Source organism: Halichoerus grypus, chromosome 8 (genome assembly GCF_964656455.1).
Source record: "Halichoerus grypus chromosome 8, mHalGry1.hap1.1, whole genome shotgun sequence".
Taxonomy (NCBI): domain Eukaryota; kingdom Metazoa; phylum Chordata; class Mammalia; order Carnivora; family Phocidae; genus Halichoerus; species Halichoerus grypus.
The window spans coordinates 121,835,327-121,855,998 of NC_135719.1; the positions used below are offsets into that span (position 1 = coordinate 121,835,327).

General features: G+C 44.8%; 1 protein-coding gene across 1 annotated transcript in view; it reads left to right on the top strand.

Annotated features, from left to right (window-relative positions):
• Window positions 1–20,672, top strand: part of TTC9 (tetratricopeptide repeat domain 9) — a 30,247-nt gene that overhangs the window by 1,810 nt on the left and 7,765 nt on the right. The gene's annotated exons all lie outside the window — the stretch shown is intronic.

The following is a 20,672-nucleotide window of genomic DNA, read 5'->3' on the forward strand; positions in this document are numbered from 1 at the left end:
GACTATCTCAATCCATCATAACGGGCAGCTTGATTCTCTTTATTTCCCGTAAGCCTCTGGCATACTTGCTTCTGCCTGATGAATAGTTAAAGGGCAGAGTGGCCGTGGGTGGAGGAAGAGGCACTCCGGATCACTAATGCGGTGATTTCAGAGTGGTAATGGAGTCTTATATTTAGTCTTAGCCATGGGCATTCTAGGGTTGCCCCTCACCCCACGCTTTTGGCTGCTGGCCTGTGGCTAGGACTGCCTATCTCCTACCCGAGAGGTGGTTACATTTCCTTGGTGAAACCAAAGATGTGTCCTTGGTCAGGCAAGCCCAGTCAGGGCGGGGCTGAGATCCCGCCAGCTCCTGACCCCCGCCCCCACCCTGCAGGCGCTTGGAAAACTTCAGTGGTGAGAGAATGGAGAGTAGCAATAGCAAATCTCCCCTCTGCTGCCTTCTCCAGCGCTCACCCCTTCTTCATATTAATAATTTACTGTGTGCACTGTGCTAGTCACTCTACATACAATGCGCTTTTTAACCTTTAAAACAACTTGCTATAAGATTGCAGAGAAAAAAAACCCTGAGGTTCCAGAGCCATTCAACTCCAAAATCAATGTTCTTGCCATCACACCTTGATGCGCAAAGTCACTGTCCTCTAGGCCTCTGGCTCCCTGAATCTAGTCTCAGGTGGGCTTCTGTTTGGAGCTCTGAGCCCTGGGAACCAGGAGAAAGAAATGCAGGACCTTAATTCAAAACTCTGATAGGGCTCTTCCTAAGTATTTTCAAGTTTCAATGAGAGAGAAAAGAAGAGTACTTACAAGCTGAGCAGTCCTGTCAAAGCCCAAATCTGTATCCTGTATAGAAAATTCAATTGGGAGAAGGGATCCTGGAAGTCACCTAGAGAAGAAGGAGAAGACTGATGTTGGTTTTCTTTGGGATAATGCTTAAAATCTGTTACTAATGTCTGAGAAATCCTAGCTAATAAGAAAGTATCCTTTCTTGTTGGACTACAAAAGTAATACGTACCTCTAAAGTATATTTTCTTTTAGAAAATACAAAAAAGTTTAGGGGCGCCTGGGTGGCTCAGTCGTTAAGCATCTGCCTTTGGCTCAGGTCATGATCCCAGGGTCCTGGGATCGAGCCCCGCATCGCATCGGGCTCCCTGCTGAGCGGGAAGCCTGCTTCTCCGTCTCCCTCTCCCACTCCCCCTGCTTGTGTTCTCTCTCTCGCTGTGTCTCTCTCTGTCAAATAAATAAAAAATCTTAAAAAAAAAAAGAAAATACAAAAAAGTTTAAAGAAGAAAATGCAAAATTACTCTTAACCTCACCACCAAAAGACATCCCTTGTGATATATTTCCTCCCTGTATTTTTTTTTTATACATAAATGTAAACTGTTTACAAAGCCAGGACCTCCTGTATCCTGCTTTTATTCCCACTTACCATTATATGAGAAGCATTTTTACATTTCATTAAAATATTTTCGTGAAGATTATTTCACATTGCGACATAAAATTTTTTTTTTAAAGATTTTATTTATTTATTTGACAGAGAGATAGAGAGCACAAGTAGGCAGAGAGAGAGGGAGAAGCAGACTCTCCACTGAGCAGGGAGCCCGACGCGGGGCTCGATCCCAGGACCCTGGGATCATGACCTGAGCCGAAGGCAGCCGCTCAACTGACTGAGCCACCCAGGCGCCCCGCGACATAAAATTTTTAAGCGTTTACGACTGCCACTTGATGGAAAGGGAAGAAAAGATCGCTGTCACTGTTGTCAGAGCCAGAGCAGGGCAGTGTGGCCCAGAAGATACCCTGTCCCCCTTGTGCCTGCTGATAGGAAGGAGACCGCAGCTGCACATTCTTTCTGGCAGAAAGGCCCCTGAGCCTTCCATCCGGGCTGCAGTGCTGGCTGAGCAGCCCAGCCGGCTCCTGGTGGGAGCAGTCTGAAGATGTTTGCGCTCTCAAAGATCTGTCCTTCTACACAGCTGTCCATAGAGAGAGATGTTTGAGGTTTGGGAGGAACTTGGACTAGCCCAGAAGTACCCGGAGGATTAGGCCATGTTGCTAAGGGCATCTGGGCACCTCACAAAAGGCTGTTGTGGGGCTTCTGGAAAAAACCTAGGTCTGGTGGACTTGAATGTACATTGAGTCCCAATGTACTCTTCATGGAAGGCTCCAAGAGAATAGCAAGGGGGCAGCTAGAATGTGCAATGTGCTAAGAGATGGTAGTCTAAAAATTCATTTGGATGACTTGAGGGGGTCACATGAAGCGTGTGCAGGCAGTTGTCAAAGTGCCCATGGTTGTGGTCTGTTCTGGCTTGGAGGTCCTCCTGATTAGGAGGGATCTGGCCAGTACTGCAAGACCCCTGGACTTGATTTTACCTGTCTTATTCTTTAAGGAAAAAAAAAAATATATGGGAAGCATCCCGTTCTTTCAGAATTTTGAATGACTTTGATACGGTGATTGAAAAGATATTCTGACCTGCCTGGGGCGATATAGGACTCTGATCCTTACCAAAGCTGCAAAGGAAGCATGTGTTGGCCTGTTGATTGACTCCTGTTGACCTTGAACAAGACACAGGACTCCCCTGGGGCCTTGGAATGTTTTGTGCAGCATCTTTTGAAAGGCAGAGCCTTTTGCTCCACATGATTCCTATGGGGCTGTGGTGGCCCCAGCTGGGTGTGATCAAAAGGGTGCAACATGTAATGACTTTGTTGGTATTTTCAAATGACATTCAAGACTCAAATGCCCGCAGTGTAGATGAGTGCCGACAGGCTGTGGCATTGGATCTAGATGAGGATCGGCTTGTGCCTCTATCCCTGGCATACCCTGTGGCTTTGGTTAAGCCCCTACCATGTCATTTTACCCATTTCCCCATCCACATAGAGCTACATTTAAGAGATTTGTTGTTGTTGTTGTTTATTTTACCAAAGGGGCAGATAATATCCACTGATCCTATAAAAAGCCCCAGGACAGCGGTATGACAAGGCCTAGAGAGGTCACACTGGGAAAAGGCCTGGGATGGACATGTCTTAAAGCCACAGAACAGGGCTACATAATTTGTGCAGCCCAGTGCAAATGAAAATAGGGAGCTCCTTATTCAAAAAGTGTGTGGGGGAAGTATCATTAAAGGTGTTAAAAGATAAAGCTTTTTTCCTTTCTTTCATGATCTCTTTCTCTCTCTCGATTTGACATGGTGCTTTTATTTGCTATTTAATGTCAGTATAAGAAAATTAAAATTTAATTTTAAATTATTGGCATGAATTTTACTGTTCATCTTTATATTGTGTGATGCTAGTTTTAAATGGAAATAGGAAAGCACTTACCTTGTATGTTAATTCACGTAAATTACACAATTCACATTTTGTAACTTATACATGCATATGTAGTTTATTCTTCCTAGAACAGTGGAAATGCTGACAAAACAAACTCAATGGTTTTTATTTCGTTTCTTTCCACACACTCTTTATGTGTGCATTTCCCACCAAATTTGGCTTTCTACTGAGTAAGGAAAGGAAAAGGAAGTATTCCCTACTCTTACCCTACTCTTTCCTTCTATGTCATCATTTGCAGCATAAGCGGTTGGCTAGTACCAGGTAGAAACATAAGTAAGAAAGGAGATGATGGGGCTTTAGGTCATTTGTGCTTCTTATTGCTTTCTTTCTGTATTTGAAATAATTTCTGGGTTGAATGGGAAGCATGCCTCTTGGGACTGTCAGCATGTCTGCCTGCTTACTTAGTTACAGACCTGATAGTCTTACCTTATACTCAAGCTGGGTCTTGCTGAATTCTCACACACTGTGGGTCCACTGAATTCTGTGCTCATGGGGCATCCTGAATGCTATGTGCAACCGGGGCTGCAAAGAATGGTTGTGCCTCTCTCCTCTGCTCATGTTTGTGCTCCATCATCCCATCAAACTTCACTTACAAAACACAGCTCCAAAGATAAAATTGTTAGAAATTTTGAAGAAGCAATAACAGAGCATTAAACCAAATACAGGGCCCTTCTGACTGCATAATCCACCCACCCTTGAAGTCGCCCTCAATGGGATACCAGAAGCTGACCGGGTAGATACATCTAAGGGGGACAAAATTAGATAAAGACTCTGAGGCAGGTTCTAAGACAAAGGGTACTCGACAGAAATGGATGTGGAACCAGAGAACCAAGCATAAAGATGGATGAATTATAAATGCAGGAACTGAGTGGTAAAAAGGAGATGAAGTCTAGAGACAACTGGTAACCCAGTAGCCAGAAGATAAGTTTTGGGGGTAAGAATTGGTCAGAGGAAGGGGAAAGAAGAGGGGCTTCATGCTAAGATGCACAGCCAAGAGCTTGCCCTCTGGGTGAGAGAGCTTGACTGGCCAAGCCATTGTTGATCTGAGGCTGTTCCTTGGGCAACACCTTTGCCAATAAATCTCTGGCCTCTAAGATCATTTTCCAAGAAATGATGTGAGAATTGAAACTTGTAGGATGCTTTCTAGGAAAGAACATTCTGAACGTAGACTTTGGACTGAGTTTCTAAAGTAGATTCTGAAGGTCCTTAGTCTACCTGCAAGGGAAATGAATTGGGTGGATCTTGGCCAGAAACTATTTAGGATGCCTTACAGTCAGAGTCCCTACAGCCACAATGCATGGAAGTGTCCCATCCAAGGCAAGGGGATTCAGCCGCTGTGAGGACCGGAAGGCCAAGATCTAGAGCAGCCAAAAGCTGCTCCCAGAGCTTTGCAAGTTGGGAATGAGCTCCAGATGGGACATTCTCTTCTTAGAGCTGTTCTCTTTTACCCTACCCCCAGGCTGTGCCTTCTCCAGATATCTAGGATGAAAACCAAATGTTTCAACCTACCAACCATCAAGTGCCTAATTCCCAGGTGACTTTGGGAAGTCAGAGGTTCAGTTGGGAACAGAGTTTTCCATTTTCACCAAGATAATTGGTCCTGCCCAAACACATAGCAGAAACCTCTGGCACTAACTGTGGTATCAGACTTAAAAATCCAAAGACAATGCTATCGAAAAGGAAAGGAGTTTAGTCTTCCTGGTGGTATTCATGTGGCCTTGAAATCATTCATAGCAATGTAAAGCTCATTACCTTTCTCTTGTACATATACATTTTCATATCAGCAATAAAATGATGCCATGTCCAGTAGGACCCAAACCAACAGTTCCCAAGTATTTCTGAAAAGGAGGCAATATGTGTAGTGCCAAGGAAGGTTGACTTGATCTAGAAGAATCTCAGGTTGAAATGTATCTAAGCGGATCTTCCCTTCCTTTTCTGCCTTTCAAAGACTTTCAAAGAACACTCAAATTATAGATGAGGTTTACGTGGAGGAAGCTCAGGGGGCAAATGTTTCCTTTCCATGGTGTTTCTGTGTGTAAAGAACAAAAGTGAGAAGTGGTGCTAAATAGCTGTCTCGAGAGTTATGTAATCAAAATTACATTTCAGATTTGGATGTGACCTCAAACTTTACACAGGTGTGTGAATTTCCTTGTTAACATTACCAACTTGCCATCTAGCATAAGCTTAGGCACTTCCAACATTAGAGGTACTCACCACCACCTAAAGTGACCCATTTAACAACCACCACCACAAAACAACAACTATAATAACAATAATGGCAATTATTGTTATTATATAACAACAATTGCTATAATAACAATTATAGTAACAATAATGGCAATAAAGCACCATGACAAGCCCAGTTCCTAGCACCCAGTTGATGTTTCATGAATGTGTTAGAAATGAATGAAAATGCTTTATTCCAGCAGCTGTCTCATATTAAAGATCCAGTAAATGCAATCATTCCATTAATATTAATTGTGCATTTAATATGTACTAGATCCTGGGCATGGGGCCTGAGTATACAGGAGTAAACATGAAGGACAAGGTCCCCGCCTTTGATGAAAAAAAAAATATATATATATACACACACACACACACACACACAATACATATATGTATATGAACATATAAAATTATATATGATTTATACATATATTATAAATATATATAATTTCATTTGATCTCACTTTGTGAGACAGAAAACTTAAGCTTGGAACAGTTAAGTTGCTCACTTGTGGTCACAAAGCAGTATATAGCAAGCTGGGATTTCTCATCACCACTCTGTAATTCCAAAGCCTGTAGTCCTAACCATTCACCTTGCAGCCTCCATTTTTAGGAGTTTCTTCCCTAAATGCTAAAATTTGCCTCCTTGAAATTTCTATTGATCCATCCATATTCTTTTTAAAAAATATTTTTTTTATTTATTTATTTTATTTATTTGCGAGAGAGTGAGCATGTGCAGGGGTCGGGGAAGGGGAGGGAGAGGGACAAGCTGACTCTGTGCTGGGTGGGGAGACCAACATGGGGCTCGATCTCATGACCCTGAGACCTGAGCTGAAATCAAAAGCTGGATGCCTAAACAACTGAGCCACCCAGGCGCCCCTGATCTATCCATATTCTATCTACCCTTTGAGGCAACATAGACTACATCTCATCTCATAGACTATATCTCATCACCCTTGTAACAAGGACAAGCCTTGGCATTTTTAGGGCAGCTCAGTTGCCCCTCCTCCAGTCTTATATTCTGTAGGTCAAACATCCTTTTACTGTGATTGTGCCTTGTATGATTAGGAGTCCCATTCCTTGACCATTCTGGGTGGTTAAGAGGAAAGTGTCCTGCGTTCTGTAGCCAGGTCAGAATTTCCCCTTCTGTCACTAGGAAGGTGACCTGAATTTGTATGGACAGAGGGGGGTGAGGAGCTGGTGAGTCATAATTTCCAGTGAGCCTAGAGGCTGCAGGAGCCCCACCCATACTTCCTCCTCTTTTCTGTCCCCCTTGCTTCAGAGCATGCGAATTACAGTTAGGAGGTCCTGAGAAATTTGAGTGGAAGTGTTAAGAGCAGGAATTCACTTTAGCCATTACTGTCTCAATAATTACTTTGTGGACACAATGAGAAAAAATGACCCACTAGATGAATAACATCTGGAATTGTCCAAATGCATTATTCTAGACCTGGTCAGTTTTAATGTCATCAGAGTGGTGATACCATTATTGAAACACATGTTTCAGTTTTAGTGCCAAATGAAGTTGGACACGTTATTATTCTGGTTGTGTGGAACATTTGCTCGCCTCACATCCTGGAAAGTAATATTTGTGTTTTAGTTTGTGTTTTTATGACTGGCTGGTACTGGGTTCTGGCTTTGTGGGCCAAAACCTCATCTCTCAAGAAACAAAAATAAAGGATCCCCAAAACCAGCACCAAAGAGACCAGCTGGCCCTGTGTCTAGTGGGACACTAACTGAGGTGGACTCACATGACCACTGGTGGCACATTCACCATACAGGAACTTAATCTGTTCACAACATCCCTGACCTTGGTTTTCCTCTCTTATTAAATGGGTATAATCATGACAGCTTGACTCACAGGGTGAGGGCAAGGAGCAATGTGAGTGTATTTCCTAAAGTATAAAGTATCGGAAGTGTAAATTAGCATTTTAAGTGGGTAGGGATATGTAGGAGGAAAAAAATAGAGGACCTACCCAATGAGGAAAATGCTCACCTCCAATTTTAACAATTTTAGGATAAAAGCGATACTTGGATAGTATCCACTAGGAAAACTCCCTTGATGCCTGGTTTCTGTATTAAATATCTATCCACACTGACTCTCCCATATTGTTTCAAACACACATACTAAAACAGTCCCCTAAATGCTGGTTGCTTCATAGTCCACACACACACAGAAAACACGTGCTTTAAAAAAATCATCTAATGAGGAGAATGCTAGGGGTTCTCTGAAGGCTAAGATTTCCCCACTTCTCTTCTGACATCCCTACCTTTGAGAACACAATGGAAGCGTGACTTGGTGAACAAGGACTTGGACTCCAAGTTTTCCACGTGCTGGTGCCTTGAGCCAAGGACTCTTCTCTTTTGGGCTGCAGTTTTCTTATTTACAAAGACTAGGGTTGGATTCCAAGATCTCCAAGGTCTTTTCCAGCTCTTCAGAAAGATTATCTTCATGCCATTCTTCCTGAACTGTGTGGCCATTATACAGAATGGGGTAGTTCTGTGTGTGTGGACACAGATGCTGTTATTACATGAAAAGGCAGAATGCGGAACAGTGTTTAATGATTCCCTGTGTAAGAAAAGATATAAACTAGCATAAACGTATCTCTGTCAAGAAGATCATCTGAAATCACTCAAGTGAAGCTGTTAACCTCACTTGAAAAGGGGACTGGGCAGAGGAATTAGAGAGACTTAAACTTTTCTTTTTTAATTATTAAGACTTAATTGTTTGTAGGGCAGTTTTCACAGCAAAATGGAGGGGAAAGTACAGAGATTTCTCATAGAGCCCCTGCCCCCACATGTGCACAGCCTCCCCCATTATCAGCATCCCTCACCAGAGTGGGACATTTGTTACAAATGATGAACCTATGCTGACACATCGTAATCACCCAAAGTCCGTTTCACATTAGAGTTCACTGTTGGTGTTGTGCATCGGATGGCTTTGGACAAATGTATAATAACATGTATCCACCATTAGGGTACCATACAGAGTGTTTTTACTGTCCTAAAAATCCTCTGTGCTCTGCCTGTTCATCCTTACACCCTACCCCACAACCCCTGCAACCCCTGATCTTTTTACTGTCTCCATAGTTTTGCCTTTTCCAGAATGTCATGGAGTTGGAATCATACAGTATGTGGCCTTTTCAGATTGGCTTCTTTTTCTTAGCAATATGCACTTAAGGTTCCTTCATGTCTTTTTTTAAGTTTTTTATTTTAAATCTTTCGGTAGTATTTGACTTTTCTAACTATATGCATAATTGCTTTTATTTTTTAAGAAAAACGATGACAGGGTTATCTGTTAGAGAAATCATGGGTAGTTTTCCTTTCTTCTTTTTATTTTCCTGAAGAAAACCCACCTTATAAACATGATTTTTAGTGCCATTCTGGATATTAGCTATGTCTTGTCTCGCCTTGTCAGGCAGTAGATGTCGAGCAAAATTATCCCAAGCCCACCAGTTTCTCTTACTATCCCACAGTAGGATTCATCCCCCTTTCTGCAGTGCCTACCACCCGAATCCACGCACAGAGCTAGATCCTGACAGCATGGAACCCCCCGTAGGAGAACGCCCCTCTGACCCAGTAGCATGTTAGTGACAGTTTGAATCTGCCAGTGAGGCAGGGAAGAGAGTTCAGTCAGATCTTGTGATATAAATTGGTCCTGAACATTAGCAATGTGCCTCTGGTGTTGAGGAAGGGATGGCATGTGTATTCAGTGCCCAAGATTCTTATTGGCCCCTGAATTTCGGAAATCCTGGCCATCGGTATCTCAAATACAGCTGCCTGAGCATGGGAAGGAAACTCACTTATTCACTGAATCTTTACGGTGCACTTGCCATGGCTCCTTATAGCCCAAATCTAAACCTTCTCTGTTCTCCTCAAAACATGGCATGGGAGTAGTGCGAACTGGGGTTCTAGTCCAGAGTCTGCTGCTAACTTGCCCTGTGACTTTGGACAAGTCACATCACTCTGAGCCTCAGTTTCCCCAAATGTAAACGTGGGGGTTGGGTCCGTACCCTCCAAGTGTCCTTTCACAAGGGCTGAACTGTCTAGGATTTTGAAGGCCTTCTAGCTACCCGCTCCCCCAGCCTCTCTTTCTGGGAGCAGCCAGATTTAGGAAAGAGACAAGAAACAAGCTCTCTTTTATTCTAGTTTACTGGTATGTGCTGACAAATAATTGTTAAAACATCCCAACTAAGATTTCCAAGGCAACCCTTGCAAATATGGGGGTAAACCAAAACCTCACAGCCTCCCAGGATGATCAAGTCAGACAGAGGGTCTCTGAAAGAAACCAGGGCAAGAGTTGGAAGCCTATTTAAAATATTATCTGGGCTTCTGGAATCTAAATTGATGTCACCAAATATTACCTATTACTGCTAGATCTTTCCAGATATTCCAAAATTCAGACTTTGATTCTGAGCAGGCAGTCATTCACCATCAGAGACATGGCAATGCTAGTTATACTAGGCCAGGAAGTCCTGGTGATAAAAAAAATAAAGATTTTTAAGAAACAGACTGCCAGGCTCCTGCCGGCTCAGTCAGTTAAGTGTCCGACTCTTGGTTTCGGCTCAGGTCATGATCTCAGGGTTGTAAGATTGAGCCCATCGGGCTCCATGCTCACTGCGGAGTCTGCTTGAGATTCTCTCTCTCCCTCTGCCCCTCCCCTCACTCTCTCTCTAAAAATAAATAAATAAACCTTGAAAGAAAAGAAGGAAGGAAGAAGGAAGGGAGGAAGGGAGGAAGGGAGGAAGGAAGGAAGGAAGGAAGGAAGGAAGGAAGGAAGGAAGGAAGGAAAGAAAGAAAGGAAAGAAAGGAAAGAAAGAAAGATGGTCAAGGCTAGGTTATAGTGTCTCAGACAGTTGCCACCCTTGGCCCAAAGCTAAAGATCCCTCAGGAGTCTGGGCCAGATCCAAGCATTTTGGGATGTGATTCTTGGCCTACTGCTCACCCTGAGTCAGAACTAAGCTCCTTGCTCGAATGGGCCTGCACCCTCAGGCTGTGGAGGCCACTGGGTCGTCGGGAACGTGTGTGGACTCGTCCCTGACACCTAGATAGTGAGGAGGGGTGTCCCCCTGTGTTTGCCAATGGGGATGGGAGGGAAGAAAGAGAACACAGAGGAACAGAAAGGCAGAACACCTGCAGGGCAATGTGGCCTAATGGGAGAGAATTTGCTTAGCATAAGCAGATGTAGGTTTGAATCCCGACTTCCCAATGACTCCGCCATTAACCTCGGACAGATGCTGATCTCTCTGAGCTTGTTTCCATTAAAGAATGGGAGCAATAATACGCACCCCAGAGGACTGTGATGGTGATTGACGTGAAATGATATATGCACACGTGCCTAGCAGGGGCCTGGCACACAACAGACACTTCATAAGTGATGGTTTATGTAAATCTAACTCCCACGCCAGGAGGTACTAAGACAGGGAAGTATGTGAGAGGGGAGGAGCGAGGACTCAGCAAAGGAGGTTATGAGGGAATATGGGAAGCAAGGGAGCAAACAGAAGAGGACAAAAGAGTGGTCAGTGGCTCCAGGGCAGGGGAGGTGAGCAAGGTGTAACCCAACAGCCTTCAGTGTGGGTGTTTCCTACCTGGTGCGTTCAGTTGGGTTCCCTGGGGAGCCTCACAAGCAAGCAAGCTACCTGGTGGGAAGGGGCAATGGAGGAAGGCAAGGCCTCTGTGAGAGGGAGAAATCCAAGGGAGAGGCCGTGAGGCTGGCAGCCTCGTCCCTGCCCCGCCTGCCCTGTTGTGCACACGCTGGTGGTGCCAACTTCCTGCGCTCCTCCCTGGTGTCGGATGAGGAAAGCCTTGGGCTCGCCTGGGCATCCTGAGAGCAAAAGCAGCAGCAGGTGTGTCCCTTGGACCCTCCTCATAAACTCGCCCTTGCAGGTGCACCTTTGCCACCATGCCCAGGGCCCTCTCAGGTCTCCAGGTCTTCCCAAGGCAGGGGCCCCGGGAACAGGCTGTACTTTCTGCTCAGGAGACGCTTCAGCCTTCTCTGCACCTCTAATGCCGAGTCCCACCCCTGCTCTCTTTGAAGACATAATGGGCGGAGGGGATTTTTAACACAGTCTTCTAATTTCAGAAGTAAGACATTGTCACTGTAGAAGATATTGCAAATAAAAGAAATTCAAAGGAGAAACTAAAACTCGCTTGTCATCCAGCCATCCAGCCAACTCTTTCCTGTTTGGGTTTATTTCCTTCCAGTCTTTCTTCTGTGTCCATATAAACATTTATCAGCTAACTCACTTCAAGGTCTACCTTTCCCCAGTTTATTTAGGAAACAAGGAGTTTGGGTCCTTTGTGCTGGGGCCACCACCGGGACCCCCTGGTCTCCTTCCCGGGTCCCCCCAGGATGCCACTCACTCTCCCCCGGGGGCGCCGCTGGGGGGGGGGCTTCTGCGTCCCCTTGTTGCCCCTTACCTTTCACACCCCCTGGTACCACCACTTGGGGCTGTAGAGTTCCTGAAGGTTATGAGATACACAAGGAGTTAACATCTCAAAAACTGAATATTCAAAATTCTTTTTCTTAAAACCCATTTGGCTGGCAGACTGCCAGGAGTTTCTTATTGACCGCTGAACTTTTTTGGCAGCTTCCAACAACCTACCATGCTTCTCAGACTCTTTTTCCCCCCCTCCAGCCCTTCTCTGTCTCTTAAGCTCTTCCACTCTCAAATTCGGGTCATTTCAAACACAGAGCAGTTTGCTCGTCTTTTTTTCTACGTTGTTTGCCTCCAGCTGCTCTCAAAGTTTCAGCTTACCTGCTAGAGCAGTTGATGAGGGTATTCTTTAAAAAAGGACGGTTTCTTCCCTAAGAGGATCTATCATGCCTCCTATTACAATTCTTCATCCTGATACAAACACACATTTATTTTTCACGAGATTCAGGTTGTACTGCGCAAACATTTACCGCCTTTATTTTTCCACCAATATTTTCCACTAAAAACATTTTTTCAATGTCACTAAGTATTTTTCTTCAGCATGATTTCAATGTCTGTGTCATGTTCCATTGTACCTGTGTCCCATTATTTACTTAAGCAATCTCCTCCTGGTGGATATTTTGGTTATTTCCAACACTTGGCTATTACCCATGGTGCTGCCACAGGGAAGCCACAAAAGTGCTCTTTCTGTTACATGTGTGCCTGGTAACTAACTTATCCCCCAAAATACCTGGTGACATGATGTTTGCACTGGTGCCATGGAAGGATGGTGGGAAAGGCCACAGGAATAGGAGAGATGTTGCTGGGTCACGAAAGGGTGGCTGGAGAGATGATCAGACCAGGGACAGCGTTCTTTAAAGTCCAAAAAGAGAACAGGATGGGATTTTGGCTTCTGAGATTTCCCCTCATCCTGGCTCAGAATTCCTGCCAATAAGCAGGAACATGTGTCTTGCTTGGCCAGAGCCAGCAAGATAAAGCTAATTTCGGACAATGGGTTTCTTCTGTTGCTGGGTATGTACTCATCATCACATTCCCAATGGCCCAGCTGGCCCCGCCAAATTCCACTTGCAACCCAACAAAGGGGTGTTAATGTAGACTCCAATAAGCAGTAATCCTGTCCTACTTTCTTCCTACTACTCCCTTCCCTCTCTGCGTCTATCATAATGAGGTCAAGAGGGAGAGTTAGGGGACCACCAGGGATTGGGGGGGTGGATAACTTGTAAGCCTGCTGCCAGAGCACCCAGGTGCTTCCCTCATGAACAGTGACCTGTGACAGGCACCAACAACCTGAACTGACCTCAGGCTTTGGCATTACAACTCTGGGTGGAGCAGATTCTGATATCCCTTAAAGGACTGTCAACATGAGCCTGCAATGTATAGGATTTTTGATGGGTTTTTCACCTTGGCTCTCTCACCTGCCACTTTGCCATCTCAGTGCTGGCCAAGAAAGGGTGAAGAAGAAGAGTATCAGCTCCTCGAAGGTATCGATATCTTTTCAGCACTCTCCGTTTTCCTTACGAAGCCCCAGGCACAGGCCATGATAAATGAATCTTTATCAAATAAGTTTACTAAGAGCCTCTGCCCAACATTGTGTGGCCATGGCGAGAGGGATGCAGCATCCCTTGTTCACGCAGCCCTTGACCACTGGGGATATCCACATGAAGAACTCAAAGGGTAGGCAAAGTAGACATCTCCAAAAACAGTGTTGCTAACACAAAGAAAACAAAAGAACCGTTGGCAGCGTTTGTTTGACTCAAATGCAAGCATGTGCTGGATTGGAAAAGCAGGTCAGAAGTGAATGTGAATGGAATCATAGGAGGTTTAGTCCACTAGACAGAGTCACACGACTCCTGCCAGTGGGAGCTGTGGCATCAGTTGCAGGGAGAGCTCTTGTCTGGGCGCCAGGCAGAGCAAGTCTCGTGTGAATAGATACTGCTGTCTTCCTGCTCTTAGAGCTTCCCAGTGCCTTGGACTCAGAAAAGACCTTTAGAGGTCATGGAGTCCAGGTTTCTACTCTTTACCACCAGCTCAGCTGGAATGGAACCAACATGGGACTTGGGTTTAGATAACCCTGGTTCTTTCCTTACAAGTCAGATGGCCTTAGCAAGTCACTTAACTTCCTTAAACCTCAGCTTCTGGAAGCAGAGCTAATAATACCTATTTCCCACAGTCATCATGAAGGTCAAGTGAGTTGTTAAACAATATATAAATGTTAGGTATTGCTACTTATTGAGCTTACCATGTGTGCAAGCCACAATGATGCCATTTTGCTGTGTGGGGATTTAAAGATGCCCCACACAAGGGTGCCTGGGTGGCTCAGCCCGTTAAATGTCTGACTCTTGATCTCAGTTCAGGTCTTGATCTCAAGGTCATGGGTGCAAGCCCCACGCTGGGCTCCATGGTGGGGCCTACTTAAAAAACAAACAAAAAGATGCCCTACAGATGCTTGTCTGGAAGGGCAAAGAAGACATGTTTCGTGAATAACTGCAGTGATGGGCATGATCTGAGTATGTGGCTGTGAAAAATAATTTTATTCTTTGGAACACTAAAGGGTCAATTTGATGATTGCACCTGTAGATCTGACCTCATTGAAAAAGACCACCCAATATGAAACCATTACCATCAGGTACTAGAAAAACAATAATTTCCCAGCAAGTTAGAAATAGAAGGAAATTACCTGATCTTAATAAAGAGTATCTACAAAACAACTCAAGCTAACACCATGCTAAATGATGACAGATGGAATGTTTTCCCTCATGACCCAGGAATTGCATTCTTGGGCATTTGTCCTATAGAAATGAAAGCTGTCTGTGACTGTTCATAGCAGCATTGTTCACAATAACCAAAAAACCAGGAACAGTCCAGATGTCCTTCATCAGGTGAATGGTCAGACGATGGTTACATCCATACTGTGGAGTACTACTCAGCAGTACAAGGAACAAACTATTGATTCATGCAACAACTTGGATGCATCTCAAGGGGATTATGCAGAGTGAAAAAAAGCCAGCTCCTAAAGGCTTCCTACTGTATGATTCCCTTTACGTAATACTTTGAAATGACAAAATTTTAGAAATGGAGAATAGACTAGTGGTTGTCAGGGGTTAAAGAGGACTTGGAGATACAGGAGGGACACGGATGTAGTTCTAAAAGGGCAACGGGAGGGATGCTTGTGGTAATGGAACTGCTTTGTAACTTAACTTTGGAGGTAGACGGAGGAATCTGTATATGTGATAAAATGGTATAGAACCAAACACACACACATAAGTACAAGGAAAGCTGGAAAAATCAATCTGTGGATTGTATCAGTGTCAGTCGTATGGTCAGTATTATTGCACTATAGTTTTATAAGATGTTACCATTTGGGGGAGACTGGGTAAAGGGTACAGGGGAGCTCCTGATATTATTTCTTGGGATTGTATGTGAATCTACAGTTATCTCAACAAAAATTTCAATTTAAAAATCATGCTGTGGGGGTTAGTTTTACAAACACAAGCCCAGGTAAGGGTTGTTTCAGGAAGAAACCTGAGACATATCATGTCAGCCCTATTAGGATAACCATAGACTCTCCATGGAATTGGAGATGCTGGTGGTTTTAGAACTTTAAAAAAAAAAAAAAAGCCTTGGTGGAAACCTGGCACTTGGTTTTGTTTGTTTTCCTCTTTGATATAGAGAAACAGGTAGGGTAGAGAGTCCTAGAGAGTTATATGGGAAGCTTCCAGATGAGAAGTATACATGTAAAGTGAGCACAGTTTTGCACTGTCAGGGCCTCACACTTGTGCCTCATGAGAAGCAGAACTCATGCCTCAAATCTGTGCACTGAAGGAGATGAGTTAAAATGCATTATAGGCAGCTGAGCATCCTAGGAGGGCAGTGTGTATAATGTTTAGGAGCACAGTCACAGGTTCCAGATGGCTTAGGTTCAAATCCTGACCCTAACACTTAGTCACTTTGTGACCCTGAGCAAGTGACTGAACTTCCTTAGGCCTCAGTTTCCCCATCTAGAAAATGGGTGAGATACTAAAGCCTACCTCTTAGGTTGTTATCAAGATGAAATGAGTTAATGCTTAGAATAACGCCTGGCCCATTCATGCTTAAAAAAAGTTATCTGCTCGTACTCTTATTACCCTTCTGGAAGGATGGATGAACACTGCCTACAGGACTAGATTCTCTTGAGCTCATCATGGAGCATCTCGGCCTTCTGCTGTTTCCCCATTTCCCTGGCCTGGGCTCCTGTTCTCCAGGGGGAAGTCTCTAATCACTAAGAAGAGAAAAACCCAAAACGTCACAAGCCGATCATCTGTCTGAGAACAATTGTTTTCCCACATGTGCAGATTTTTCCAGCTCTAGGACTTGGCCATCTGGGACCTGTTTGGCCTTGTGGGTAATCCTGGAGCTGCTCACGGCTGTCCTGGGTTCTCAAAGTTTAACCAACTGCGTGGTCCTTAAGAAACATATATCCAAAATGCTAGAATATAAAGTACCAGCTCAGGAGGTGAAGGCCCCTTGCAGGCGTCCCCTGGGGACTTCTTAAAAATGGGCTCCACTCTAGCCGTTTGGAATCTGCATCGCAGATTGGGCATGGGGTCTAGGATCTCCACGTTAAACAAGTTTCCACGGGTGATTTAATGTGAAACATTTGTCTGTAGGGTTCTCATCAGATGTCAGACTTTTTTCGTCCTGCCAGCAAGCCTTGAGGAAAAAGGTAGATAGCAACCATAATTATCTTTATGTTTATGCACTTGAAAGTTGAGACCCAGAGGGGTGAGGTGTTTTAACCCAAGGACACATGCATGAATGCCAATGCCAGGGCCACTGTCTGGCTTGAACCAACTAGCTCAGAGGCACTGAAACTGGCCAGCAACTTCTCTGCTAAAAACACTTTCCTCTTCCCTCCCAGACTCTGTAAAGCCCTATAGAGTCAGGAACCAGGCCTATTCATTTTCCTGCCACCGCTGGCGTTTAGAGCTCCTAGCTCTCCTGAATTATTAGGACCCCAGAGGAGCTCAGCTACTTTGGATCCATCCCCTCCCCATCCTTAAAGCTGTCAGCCAGATGCTGACTGTGGAACCCATTCATCCGTTTGCAGCGAGGGAGAAGGCACAGACAGTACTACCGTTTGCTGTTTGGGGGTGTAGAGGGGTAGAGGGTAGGACCACCTGTTAACTCAGAGGCTGGCTCGTGTGTAAGTGAGAAGGGCCCCAAGCCCCACTCCATTCTTTCCTTGAAGCCCCCTTTTCTGGCTGCAAAGCTACTTTTGTAATGTTCTCTGCCTCTACCCACCTGGTCCCAATAGAGAAAACACACCTTTGAAAGGAAAACAGGTAAAACCAAGCATCGAACCTAGGTTTGGGAAACACTCGGAGCAAGTGTGAGTTTGTGTACACCCTCGACCATGAAACAAAAATGAGAAATCAAAAGAAGAGAGTTGTTTTCAGAACTCCGAATGCAAGCATTTGTGTACATAGAGGAGAAAATCAGCGCTTCCGTGGAAAGGTGGAATGGGGTGGGTCACTGTAGTCCTGGACATGGAGCCTCAGAAGCAAAATCTCTATCATTTCACTGCCCAGGTCACATTCCCATTGCTCTGCCACAGCAAGACCCTCTAAATCACCCTCCACAATGTCTCTGACCTATTCTTGAAAATTTGCTTTAAATCAAGCTTTAGCTCTGTGTGTGTGTCATATACCGTGTGGAGGACGCAAAATGGAAATTTTCTCTGGTGAATGTACATGTTGCTGGGGAAACCATATTTGACAAATGGTTTCCTAAAGAGCTAGCATTTGTGAGAACCCGTTTCTGTGCCCAGCACTGTGTGAAACATAACACATACTTTAATTATCTCATTTTATCATCACAAGAGTTCCCACAAAATAGGTATTACTATCTTCATTTAATACACGAGAAGAGTAAGGCCGAGGGAGATTAAGTGATACGCCCAAGGGCCTGGTCTAGTAGGTGGCAGAGCTTGGACTGCAGCCCAGGACTGTATCTCCAGATCCAGCGATTGATGTTCAGCCAGGACACCCCAGAGCTGGCACAATACTATACGCCTCTCTGGTTGGCTATGACCTGTCCCAGTTGTTAAATATTCCCAGTGTCACCTCTGTCCAGATCCAAACTCCATCCACTTTACTACTATGCCATTGCCCCTTAAAATAAATCTGAAAACTAAATAATTTTGTTCCCTTTGGGGAAATTTTCCCCCAGTAATGTGACAGCCACTTCCCGAGCCCACCTCTCAAAGGAATGACCAGCAAGGTGTGTGGGTTTCCTAAGGTTGCCGTAATAAAGCACTGCAAACTGTGCCTTAAAATGCTAGCAGTCTGTTGTCACGGTTCTGGAGGCTAGGAGTCCAAGGTCAAGGTATGGGGAGGGTTGGTTCCTTCTGCGAGCTATGTCGGGGGGAGAGCGGGTGAGTCTGTTCCATGCCTCTCTCCTAGCTTCTGGTGGCCTGGGGTTCCTTGGCTTGTAGATGGCCACCTTCGACCTGTGTCTTTTCACATCATCTTTCCTATGTGTGTGTCTGTCTCTGTGTCCCAATTTCTCCTTTTTATAAAGACACCAGCTGTATTGAATTTAGGGCCCATCCTAGTGACCTCATGTTGACTTCATGACCTCTGCAAAGACCCTTTCTCCAAATAGCATCAAATTCTAAGATACTGAGGATGAGGACGTCAACATCTTTTTTGGGGAGGACACAATTCAACCCATAAAGTGAGGCAACCTCCTTCTCCTCACTCCTTGTCCCAGTCTAGTCTTTCCTTCCCTCCCATCCCGCCCATGCTTCCCTTCTGGGCAGCTGGTAAGGGCCAACTATAGCCAATCAGTTGTAAGAAGAAAACCAACGGCTGCATGAACTTGCTCTTTCCCCTTTATCCAGCTTCCTTTCATCTCATGCCAGCGAGTGGCACTTTGCCCAGGCAGTCACTATGCCTTGCGTGTAGCAGGAAAAACAAAGACAGGACAGGTGCCAGAGCCAGTAGAACCTGACATGTTTTAGCCTGAGGTCTCAGTGTGGTTGCTTTGGGGAACATCCAACATAGGATTTCCACTGTCCCGAGCGCATGACTGTGCAGTGGGGTTCTTTCAGTGGCCGATTCTCTAACTTTTTCCTACCACAGACCCCTTTGCGGAGCTAAGAAAGCCTGCCAGCTCATTTTATAAAACCATACATACCCTAACCACCCAAGGTTGACCATGGAAGAGGAATCTCCATGTGCAAGGATGGTTGGACATTGACAGCCCACTTCTTGTCCCCCAAATTTACCACCACTTCTGTCACCACTGTTGGCTTGGGGAAGGCTTTTCTCTTCTAGTACTTCTTCCCCGCCATGACTAGAAGCTTGTCTGAATCCTCCATGGCTTAGCTGTAGCATTTATTTAAACACGTCAGAAGACCCAGAGACCAGAAGGTTAATAACATTTCTCTCAAAAGGGCTTCCTTTTTCTTCCCATCTTCTCATGTCCACTGTGGACATGTCTCCCCCCTTCATACCACTTCTGCCACCGAATGACTGCATCTTTGAATCCAAAGATATACCCAGAGTCAAGGCCACAGACAGGAACAAGCTCCCTCTCCATCCATCATGAGACCTGCCTTCCCGAGTTCTCAGTCTCCTCTGCTGAAACTGACTGACAGAGCAGAGCTTACTCCCTTAAGGGAAGATCTTGCCCCAGAGCCTGGCCTTGGGAAGACCGCATAACCCAATCTCTATGCAAAAAAAAAAAAAAAAAAAAAAAAAGGCTCCATGTAGATGGAAAGTTGTCTTATAGAAGCCCTTTTGATCACTGCCCTACAAGTTCTGAGTGTCATCCCCAACAGAAAATGCCTCACTATAAGTAGTAGGGAGAACAGAGTTCCTTTTGAAGAGGAACCAGTGAAACAGTGTCGTCCTTCTATTAAGTGGACAACATTTGTATTCACAGGCTGTTAGACTGAAATGGAGAGTAGAGGTTATTCAGCCAAGTGAGGGTCCCTCCTTTTACAGAGAGGAAACTGAGGCCCAGTAAGGGAAAGTGATTTTCATACTGTTGGCTAGTGGCAAAGGTGGGACTAGAATCTAGCTCTCTGATTCCCAGCCTAGTACTCTTTAAAATATTGATCCATTCCATATAGCAGAGCACATAGACTGTCATATTATAAACCTTAATTCAAATACAGACCAGGTTACAACAACGTGGAAGAATTTCTGAATCATCAGTGAATCCAAAATGGCAGTCTAAGCCCTCCTGGATGAAGGGCTCTAACCACATGAATATAACAGCAGAGGGAAAATATTTCAGAGGTTCCCTAATGCTAGTCAGTTCTGTCTCCTAGATGCCTCTTAAACTGATCCTTCTCCCCTGTCTTTCTGCCTCCACTTGAATCAACCTAGTCAAACCATTTCATCATCCCAGCGTGACTAAGAATAAAGTCCCAGATCCTCAACAGGGACCAGAAGGGTCTAGGTGTCCGGGTTTCCTCTTGCTTTTCCAGCTTCCCTCCTTTTAACCCTACCCTTCAGGCTCTCTGCTCCAGCCAGGCATAGTTCCTCAAAACTCCTCAAATAAGTCAATCTCCCCCTTCCACCTCTCTCGATCTCTTTCTCTGTTGCTTCTGCCTAGAAGGCGTTTTCTCCTTTCCACCTAGATCACTGGTTCTCAAACAGGGAGGATTTTACCTCCTCCCCACCCCCCCAGGATATTTTGCAATAT